Source organism: Nyctibius grandis, chromosome 7, assembly GCF_013368605.1.
Source record: "Nyctibius grandis isolate bNycGra1 chromosome 7, bNycGra1.pri, whole genome shotgun sequence".
NCBI lineage: Eukaryota > Metazoa > Chordata > Aves > Nyctibiiformes > Nyctibiidae > Nyctibius > Nyctibius grandis.
Window position 1 is genome coordinate 22,261,116 of NC_090664.1, and position 9,077 is coordinate 22,270,192.

A 9,077-nucleotide genomic window follows, 5' to 3' on the forward strand; every position below is an offset into this window, starting at 1 on the left:
TTTGCCCTCATCCATACTCTGTTCGTGTAAGCCACAGCCGCACAAGCTGGACTGTTCGTGGCTTGGACAGTACGTAAACTCCCACCGAGATAGTCACGTAAATAAAATCCATTGTGGCCGCATCAAAAGAAGCGTGGCCAGCAGGTCGAGGTAGGTGATTCTCCCCCTTTTCTCTCATGAGACCCCACCTGGACTACTGCGTTCAGCTCTGGGGTCTCCAACATAAGAAGGACATGGAGCTGTTGGAGTGAGTCCAGAGGAGGCCCACGAAGATGATCAGAGGGCTGGAGCACCTCTCCTATGAAGATGGGCTGAGAGAGTTGGGGCTGTTCAGCCTGGAGAAGAGAAGGCTCCGGGAAGACCTCATAGCAGACCTCCAGTATCTGAAGAGGGCCTACAGGAAAGCGGAATAGGGGCTTTTTACAAGGGCAAGTAGTGACAGGACGAGGGGGAACGGTTTTAAACTAAAAGAGGGTAGATTTAGATTAGACATTAGGAAGAAATTCCTTCCTGTGAGGGTGGTGAGACACTGGCCCAGGTTGCCCAGAGAAGCTGTGGCTGCCCCCTCCCTGGCAGTGTTTAAGGCCAGGTTGGATGGGGCTTTGAGCAACCTGGTCTAGTGGAAAGGTGTCCCTGCCTGTGGCAGGGGGGTTGGAACTAGATGATCTTTAAGGTCCCTTCCAACCCAAACCATTCTATGATTCTATTACTGTGCTAACAAGTTGTGTTAGGCTTTTCCTGCAAGATGGTGTTTAAAGGAAATTGGTATCAGTTGACTAAAGGTGAACATAGGGGCACGTTCAACAGCTGCAGTGGTGCTAGTATTCAGGAGTAGCTGTTCACCCCAGCTCGATCTCTTCAGGATTATTACTACCTAGACAAGCTGAGGTACCAATTGCAGGCCAGATGGTGCAGGTGGATGTAGGGGAAGGTTCTGCTTGCAACATTGCATCCTTTTTAAACTGTTAAAATAAACACAGTTACAACAAGTATTGTCCTGGCAGCTTGCTATTCCCACCGCCACTCCGCCTCGCCACTGGTACCCCAACACCTGCACTGCACTGCAGCTTTCCCCCTCTTCCAGCGCATGTCAGAGGCTACCCGTCTCCTTTCTGGTTTTCAACCTTTTTTTCCGCACAGATTAGATGCAGGCAAATTCAGCATTTAAATCTGTTGCTCTAATAGAAATAGGGATATTGATACATCAGAGAGGTTAGTGGCCTAGACCGAAGCAGAGGGATGAAACTGTTGGCAGGTGGTATGTCAGCTTGTGAATCAGTTGCGTGTAAGACTTTTCTAATGTCAACTAGTTTACAGTCCCTTATTTCAGAGTCTTGTGAAACATCTTTTGCAAAACTTGGGTTTTTTTTTCCCCTTGTTGGTCTGGAAAATACTGGTGTTCACCTTAGAGTTAATTTAAATTTGAGAAAATTAGGCAGTTGGTGAACTGAATAGAAGGCTTTATTCCTAGAGAATTCAGAAGAAGCTGCATTAAAGGAATGATATATTTATTTATGCAATACATTCCATGGACAAAAGTCTTTTGCTAAATTATACAACGTTAATGAGGACAGGCAAAAAAATAAAAACAAATATTTGGTAATATTTTTGAGTGAACAGATTGACTGTATATTGTGCAGCACCAATAAAACTGTTGCTAGAAGTATTTTCTAAAGCAGAATCACCTCATCAGTTTCTGTGGGTATTTCTTTGTGAAGATTTTCTCTTGAAAAGATCAAAAACAGATGGTCTGAAACGGACTTCACATAGCAAATGTACTGCAGCTATTTACTGGCATTTATTACTGTACTATTTGCTCAGTGATTAATCCTTTATTTTCACAGACATGCAGTGAACATCTGTAATGTCTTTGCAAATATAATTTATATGGTATTTAGAGTTTACTAGGGAGAGAAAGGGAAATCTGTCAATGGTGTAATCACAGGAAGATTTGCTTGCAGAGGTCACAAAATTGTATTCAGAAATCTGTCTCCATTATAAACGTACCCTCTGTTGACAGGAACTCTCAAATATTAGTAACATTCTTAATTCCTATTGCCTGAAGGCCTCATGTATTTGGTCATCTTTCATGAATGTGCATCTCACAATATTATGTGATACTTTTTCCCCTTATCCAAGATGTTTGGTAAAAACTATATGACAAAATAATATCAAGCACCTTGTTTCTCCTCAGTGACATAAGAAAATCAAATCTTAACAGTGTTTTCATGGTCTTCTTATTTGTGGGTAATAATATTCTCAGGATCATTTCAAGGGATAGATAAAAGCCCAGGACTGCAGGAGTAAGAACTTGCTATATTGCAGTGTTCTGTAGTATTTTTCAAAATAAAAAAAATCAAAATAGGTTGCTGCTGCAATGTTGTCTTTGTTCCTTTCCCGTGCCATTCACTATCTGTAGACTGTCCTTCTGACTTTAATTTGCACAGCTATTGCTCTGTCCTTTTCAAATATGTATTAAGAATTTCCTCTCATGACATGTTTAAACTGCTTAATGGTAATGGCTAGAGAACGGCAGTCTGATTAATATGCTTTGTGATCAGTGTTCCTGCTGCCTTCTTGCTTAACCAATTAATCCTCGAATCTGTACATGTAGGTAAGAATATACGTAACCTTATACTTTCTTTACTGCCACTCCTATTTTTCTCTCTTCCTGATCCCTTACCAGTAGTTTATACCCTTTCACTTTAGAGAATGGGCCTGATTTGGGCCTGTCTTTCCTCCCAAAGTGTGTTTCTTTCCCCAAATTGTGAATACTGTATACTCTCTACTGCATTAAAGCTAACAGTATATTACGACAGTATATTAATATTGTCTGGAAAAAAACTCCATAAGGCATGCTTGAAGTACATATAATTAAGTCATGTTAGTGAATCCTTTAGGCCATCTCTAGCTGTTTTCTGTGTTTGAACCATCTTCCATTTAGCAGAGGCTCCCAAAGACGCAGATCAACTTTGCAGTCTTACCAACTAATCAATAGTGAAAGTTGACATGTAATATAAAATAATTATTGTCTTTATACTCCAAGAAACTACGGTGAAGTTATTGTAGAGAACAACGAAGGCAATGAAAAAATCCTGCTGGAATAATGCAAGCATCTTGAATGTGTGCATTAATACTAGTGTAACTCTCAGGAGTTGCAATAACAATGTGGGCTATTGCTAGATCCTATATATGTACATGTTAACAAAAAGTATATTCCTGTCCTATGTTCTCCTGACCTTTTCCCTCCCTCCCCAGCTTGATTTTTTTTTTTGAGTGTAACCATTATATGTAGAGGGGTTTTTGGAGCAGAATGGTCATGTAATGAGCCAGAAGTATGAGAGTATGGAGTGAAGGCCTAGCTGCGTGACAAGATTCATGTAGCTAGTGTCAACAAGCCGACCTTGGAGAGAAGAGATGAGGAAAAACAGCAGTTGAGCAAACAAGAATTGAGGGAGTAGCCGGTGGGAGCCGAACACGGAGGAGAAGAGACAAGAACTGATGGAGCCAATTAAGAAAGGACCAGTGGCAGAGCAGTGACCAATCAACACATCAAAGAAGAGTATGTTTCGTAATATTAACCAGTAGCAATGCACATGCTTACAGCCAGGGAAAGTACAAAATGTATAAAAGGGAGAGCTTATGCTTAATAAAGCGTCTTCACTTTGATTCACATTGGATTGTGTGGAGGCGTGTTCCTTCTCCTCAGATGGTGACCCTGATGAGACGCTGATCGACGGCAAGTTCGGGGAATAGCCCAGAAGGAGGTACACCGGCCGGAGTACGGCTCAGCGGGACTGAAGACCGGGGCGAGCCGGAGGACGACTCGCAAGAAAAGAATAGTACGTTGCAACGGGACACCCAGTGAGCTGAGCAGCCGGGGAAAAGGAGATGGGCCAAAATATTTCTAAAGAAGAAAGTGTGATAGTAAGGCTTCTCCGACATATCCTCTCTAAGAGAGGGGTAAAATACAATGAGCATTTGCTCCGGAGACTATTGATGTAAATAATTGGTGTAAATAATTGTAAATAATGGTGTAAAAAGAATAATTTGTCAGCTACGGCGCAGACTGCTTTCGAAGTTAGTACGTGGCAAAGCGCTGGAACTTCCTGTTTGAGGCTGCCTCAAGGGAGGACAAGATCGCCACTGTGTCGTTTGACGACGTGGAGATTAGTTATAGACTCACTGGAGCAACTGAAGGAGGACAGAGAGGCAAAGGCGGCGGCTGAGGCGGCTACAGCTCCTTTCACAGTGACTTCGCCCTCCGCGCCGCCAGACTTCCCCTGCACCGCGCCGCCAGAGCTCCCCCCCCCCACCACCCTCCGCGTCGCCAGAGCCCCCCCCCACCGCCCAGGGAACAGCAGCGGAACATTGATCCTTCTACCGTCCTGTTACCCGAATCTGAGACTGAGCCACCCTTAATAGACCTTTCTGAAGAGGTGGAAGCGGGACATAATTGCTGCAGAGCCCGAGGGTCGGGAAAGTCGGGCGGTGGCGTGGAGGAGTTGTTCACGCTGCAGCCAGTCCAGGTTGCTGTGTCTGGCCCGGACCCGGCCAGGTTCTGGAGAAAATTAAGAGAGCACGCGCTTGCGAACGGTGATTTCGGGGCCGCGGCTGCTGTGGGTGGCGGGGTATTGGCTTGCTTGGTATATCGAGGGGACGGAAGCGGCCCACCAGAATGGGAGCCATTCAGTTGGGGAGTGATTTGCCTTAGACAAACAAATACAAAACGGGGCTGCTAAAGAAGTGTTGTTACAGTTAGCGAAGGACAACGCAAACGAGGACTGCAGGAAAGTTATTGCAGGGATGGCAAATCGTAACCCCACGTTAACCGAGCTAATGGATGCTTGCGGGAAAGTAGGAACCACCATATTTCAGATGGAGCATTTAGCAAAACTTTTGCGGCAGCAGTTAAGGTAGTTCATCGTTGTTATACATGCGGGCAAGAAGGTCACTTTAAGAAAAACTGCCTTAAGAAGTCGAAGCTGAGTGGGAGAGATAACTCTGTTTTGATGTGTCATTGCTGTGGGAAGCTGGGGCATTTTGTGAAGCAGTGCAGGTCTAAGTATAATGCTCAAGGTCAGCTGATAACAAGCAGCTGCAGAGTGCAGGGAAACTGGAGAAAGAACGCGGGGAGGAACCGTGTGCTGACACAAATGAATCTTCCCAACCAGTTCCAGGCCTAAGCAGTCAACTCGCAGCCCGAACCGCAGGGAGCGCCGGGCTGGATGTTACCACAGCAACCGCAATCACAACAGAGAATAGCAGAGTGCATAAGGTGCCACTGAATGCCGTGGGACCCACTGGAAATGGGCTAAGTGCACTATTACTCGGACGTCCTAGTGTAACCTTGCAAGGTCTATTTGTTTTACCAGGAGTTATTGATGCAGACTATACGTTTTGGTTATTGATCTGAAAGATTGTTTTTTCACCATCCCTTTACATGAAATTGACAAATGCTAATTTGCTTTTTCAATACCTAGTAGGAACAACATGGTGCCTTGTCAACGATATCAGTGGACGGTATTGCCGCAGGGCATGAGGGGCAGTCCCACAATATGTCAATGGTATGCAGCAGAAAAAGGTACATCGTGTGGATTTAGAGACACCAGTAAGTTTATATGTAGCCATTGCCAACTGTCATCCCATGGGATTACTGGGCCAGTGGAAGGAGCGCTGGCAGGATCCGCTACACGTTATAGAGTGGCTGTTTTTATCCGTTCAATACAAAAAACAAAACAAAACAAAACAAAACAAAAGCGTGCTGGGTATGAATGCAATTATATACTACTGTAAGACAAGGACCCAAGGAGCTCTTTTTATCCTTTGTTGAGAGGCTACAAGAAGCAGTTGAAAAGCAAGTTTTTGATGTTGGTTTACAAGATACTCTAGTTACACAATTAGGTAGGGATAATGCTAATGCTGATTGTCAAAAGATCATTGAAGCTTTACCTGGAAAACCAGATTTGAATGCTATGATAAAGGCATGTACAAAAGTGGGTACTGTGGAACATAAGGCTCAAGTTATGGCTGCGGCCGTACTCGGGGCTTACGTCGTCACAATTGCAGTCTCTATTCCAATTGTTAGCAGGGGACACAAATTTAACAGCACCACGACACACTAAAGCGCAGAGGTTCTGATTACAGAAGTAGAAAAGCAGGCTACATTCCAAATTTGTACATCGTATTGACATCGTATTGATAAATGTCTTCACTTTGATTCACATTGGATTGTGTGGAGGCGTGTTCCTTCTCCTCAGGTGGTGACGTGGCTGACTTCAGGGGAGCTCAGTCTTGGTTTTGTATATATATTTGTATATATTTGATTATTTCTATTATTATTATTATACTCTTTTATTATTATTATTATTATTATTATTATACTCTTTTCCATTATTATAGTTTATTAAAACTGTTTTAACTTTCCAACCCGGAAGTCTCTCTCCCTTTTCCCTTTCCCTTTGGGGGGAGGGGGGGGGATAACAGAGAGCATCTGCCACAGGTTTAATAGCCGGCCCAGCTTTAAACTGTGACACCTGGCCTTATGTAGGTTAGTATGGTTAGTATGACTTTTCACATAGGCATTAGTAGACTTAATTTGCTTATCGTACATGAACCTCCCACCTTCTTACTGGGCAACTCTGGCCAAGTCCTATCCCCACAAATTAGGAATAGACCCTTTCATAATTTTTGCTTTCAGATCCCTTTAAGGGGACCCCCACTAGAAATGTATGAAAGGGTTGTTCAGGCTGAGCTAAGGAGGCACAAAACTGCGTCTGGTTCAAGCTCCGCATCAGAGTCACCCAAACGTTGTGACTCCCCTTCCATGGTGTCGGTGGAAGGACTATCGGTTGATGACCTTTTGTCAGGTCCAGGATCCAAAGCAGGCTTAACACAGAAAAAACAACCCCTTGCTTCATCATGACTGCGCCTTTTGCTCCCTTTTCTATACCTCCCACGCAAACCTTTTTTCACACTTCCCGCAGTCAGGGCACTGGATCTCTCGAGAGGTCAGTGTTCCGAGGCAGATCCTGAGTTGGCTCATGTAGTTCGGGTTGTTTTTGTAGCCACGGCTTCACCCACTTAGCTGGTACCCATTTGGCTCCTGTATCTGTAACGACACATGCATACCCTCGACCCAACGTTATTAATTTCATTGGACCTTCCCACACACCAGTCACCCCATTTTTTACCATCACTTTGGCTTGTTCCTGTTCTTTCTGAAAAGCCTCCACACCTCCCTTTAACCCTGCACCATGTTTTACCGCTGGAGGTACAGAGTAGTCCTGTGGCAAGCATAAAAAGTTTAGTACATAAAGCGCTTTACACAACCTGTCAGGAGGAGATAGCCCTGGCTCTCCCCCTTTTTGTTTTTGTAAAAGGTGTTTCAGAGTTTGATTCATGCGCTCCACAATAGCTTGTCCCGTTGATGAATGTGGGACACCTGTTACATGTGTTATACCCCACAGTTGGAAAAAGTCCTGTGTGGCGCGTGCCACATAGCCTGGGCCATTGTCCGTTTTAATCGTCTGTGGAATGCCCAGGGCCGCAATAGCAGAACGCCTGTGTCGTTGAACGTGTTTGCTGGATTCGCCTGTTTGTGCTGTAGCCCAGGTAGCAAGGGAGAAACAGTCAACACTCACGTGGACATATTTCAGCCGTCCAAATTCGGGGATGTGTGTTACATCCATTTGCCATATCTCCAACGGTCCAGTACCGCAGGGGTTGACACCAGCTGCTAAACCACCCCCAAGATGTTGACAGTCTGGACAGGACTGGACTATCCCACGTGCATCTGCACTGCGTAGCCCAAACTGACGCCGCAGTACCTTAGCAGATTGATGGAAAAAGGCATGGGATCGTTGTGCTTGAGCGAAGCGATCAATTGAAGGCGCAGCCCAGGCAGGTGCGACAAGTTTGCCTGAGCATTGCCTTCAGCTAAGCCTTCCAGGAGTCCTGTGTGACTACGGATATGTGTGATGAAATATGGATGCAGTCGCTCTGGATGCAGTCGCTCTGTCAGCAAAAGCCATAATTCATGAAAAAGTTGGTATAGTTGTTCATTAGCTATCTCTTTGAGCAGAGCACGCTCCATCCTCTGGACAATCCCTACGACTTATAAAGAGTCACATACCACATTAACAGGTGCTGTGTTCCATCGCCTGAAGACCTCCACCACAGCTCGCAATTCTAATTGTTGTGTAGACCCTTGAATGTCAGATAAAATTACATCATGCCACTTCCCATTGTCTAACCATGTTAGTGCTGCTTTTTGAGCTTTGCCTCCAGCATCTGTAAAAACGGTGACACCACTGACCGGACGTTCTGACCTTTTTGGTAATTCTTCCCATTGACCCAATTGCAGCACAGAGAAGTATTTGTGAGGGGGTAGATGTACCTTCAACTCGCCCCTATAATCCAATAACGCAACTTGTAATGGTATGGAATTTTGTAATGCCCATTGTAGATACTCTGCAACCAGTGGAATAACCAAAAAAGCAGGTTCGACGCCTGCTATCTCTACAACCCTCTGCCTTCCTTTCATTACAAGTTGTGCTATGGCCTCTGCTTTCGTAGTGATGGTACGTTTTGGTTGCATAGGAAAAAAGATCCATTCCAGCACATGTAGAGGATCCTTGTCAGTCACCCACTGCATAATTAATGCCAGGGGGTGGCGATCGTGATTGATAACCAATACTCCAATACTGTAATCTGGGTCCCAACGGTGAGTGTATGCCATAGCTATTTTGGTACTCAGGTGTTTCAATGCCTGCTCAGCTTCCTGTGTCAATGTGCGGGGGGCATCTGCACCGCCTCCTCCCTTTAGCAATTGCATCAAAGGTGCCAATTCAGCATTGGTGAGACCACACAGGGTTCGCACCCAATTGAGGTCTCCCAACAGTTTTTGTACATCATTTAAAGTACTGATATTCACACGAATTTCTAGTTTTTGGGGTCTAACAGTTGTTTTGGTAATTTCCCACCCAAGGTACTTCCAGTTTTCCTCCTGTTGTACCTTTTCTGGGGCTATTTGCAATCCACCTTTTGCTAGTTCATTCTGCAGTGTATTAATCAAT

The 9,077-nt window shown here is 44.7% G+C and overlaps 1 long non-coding RNA gene across 1 annotated transcript; it reads right to left on the bottom strand.

The window, feature by feature from the left end:
- Nucleotides 1-4,422: 4,422 nt before the first annotated feature.
- On the bottom strand, nt 4,423-8,870 carry LOC137665869 (uncharacterized). Its single transcript, XR_011048552.1, has 3 exons — nt 8,135-8,870; nt 6,966-7,111; nt 4,423-4,561 (listed from the first exon to the last, which is right to left on the bottom strand). It is a non-coding gene; the product is annotated as an uncharacterized lncRNA (long non-coding RNA).
- Nucleotides 8,871-9,077: the final 207 nt, after the last annotated feature.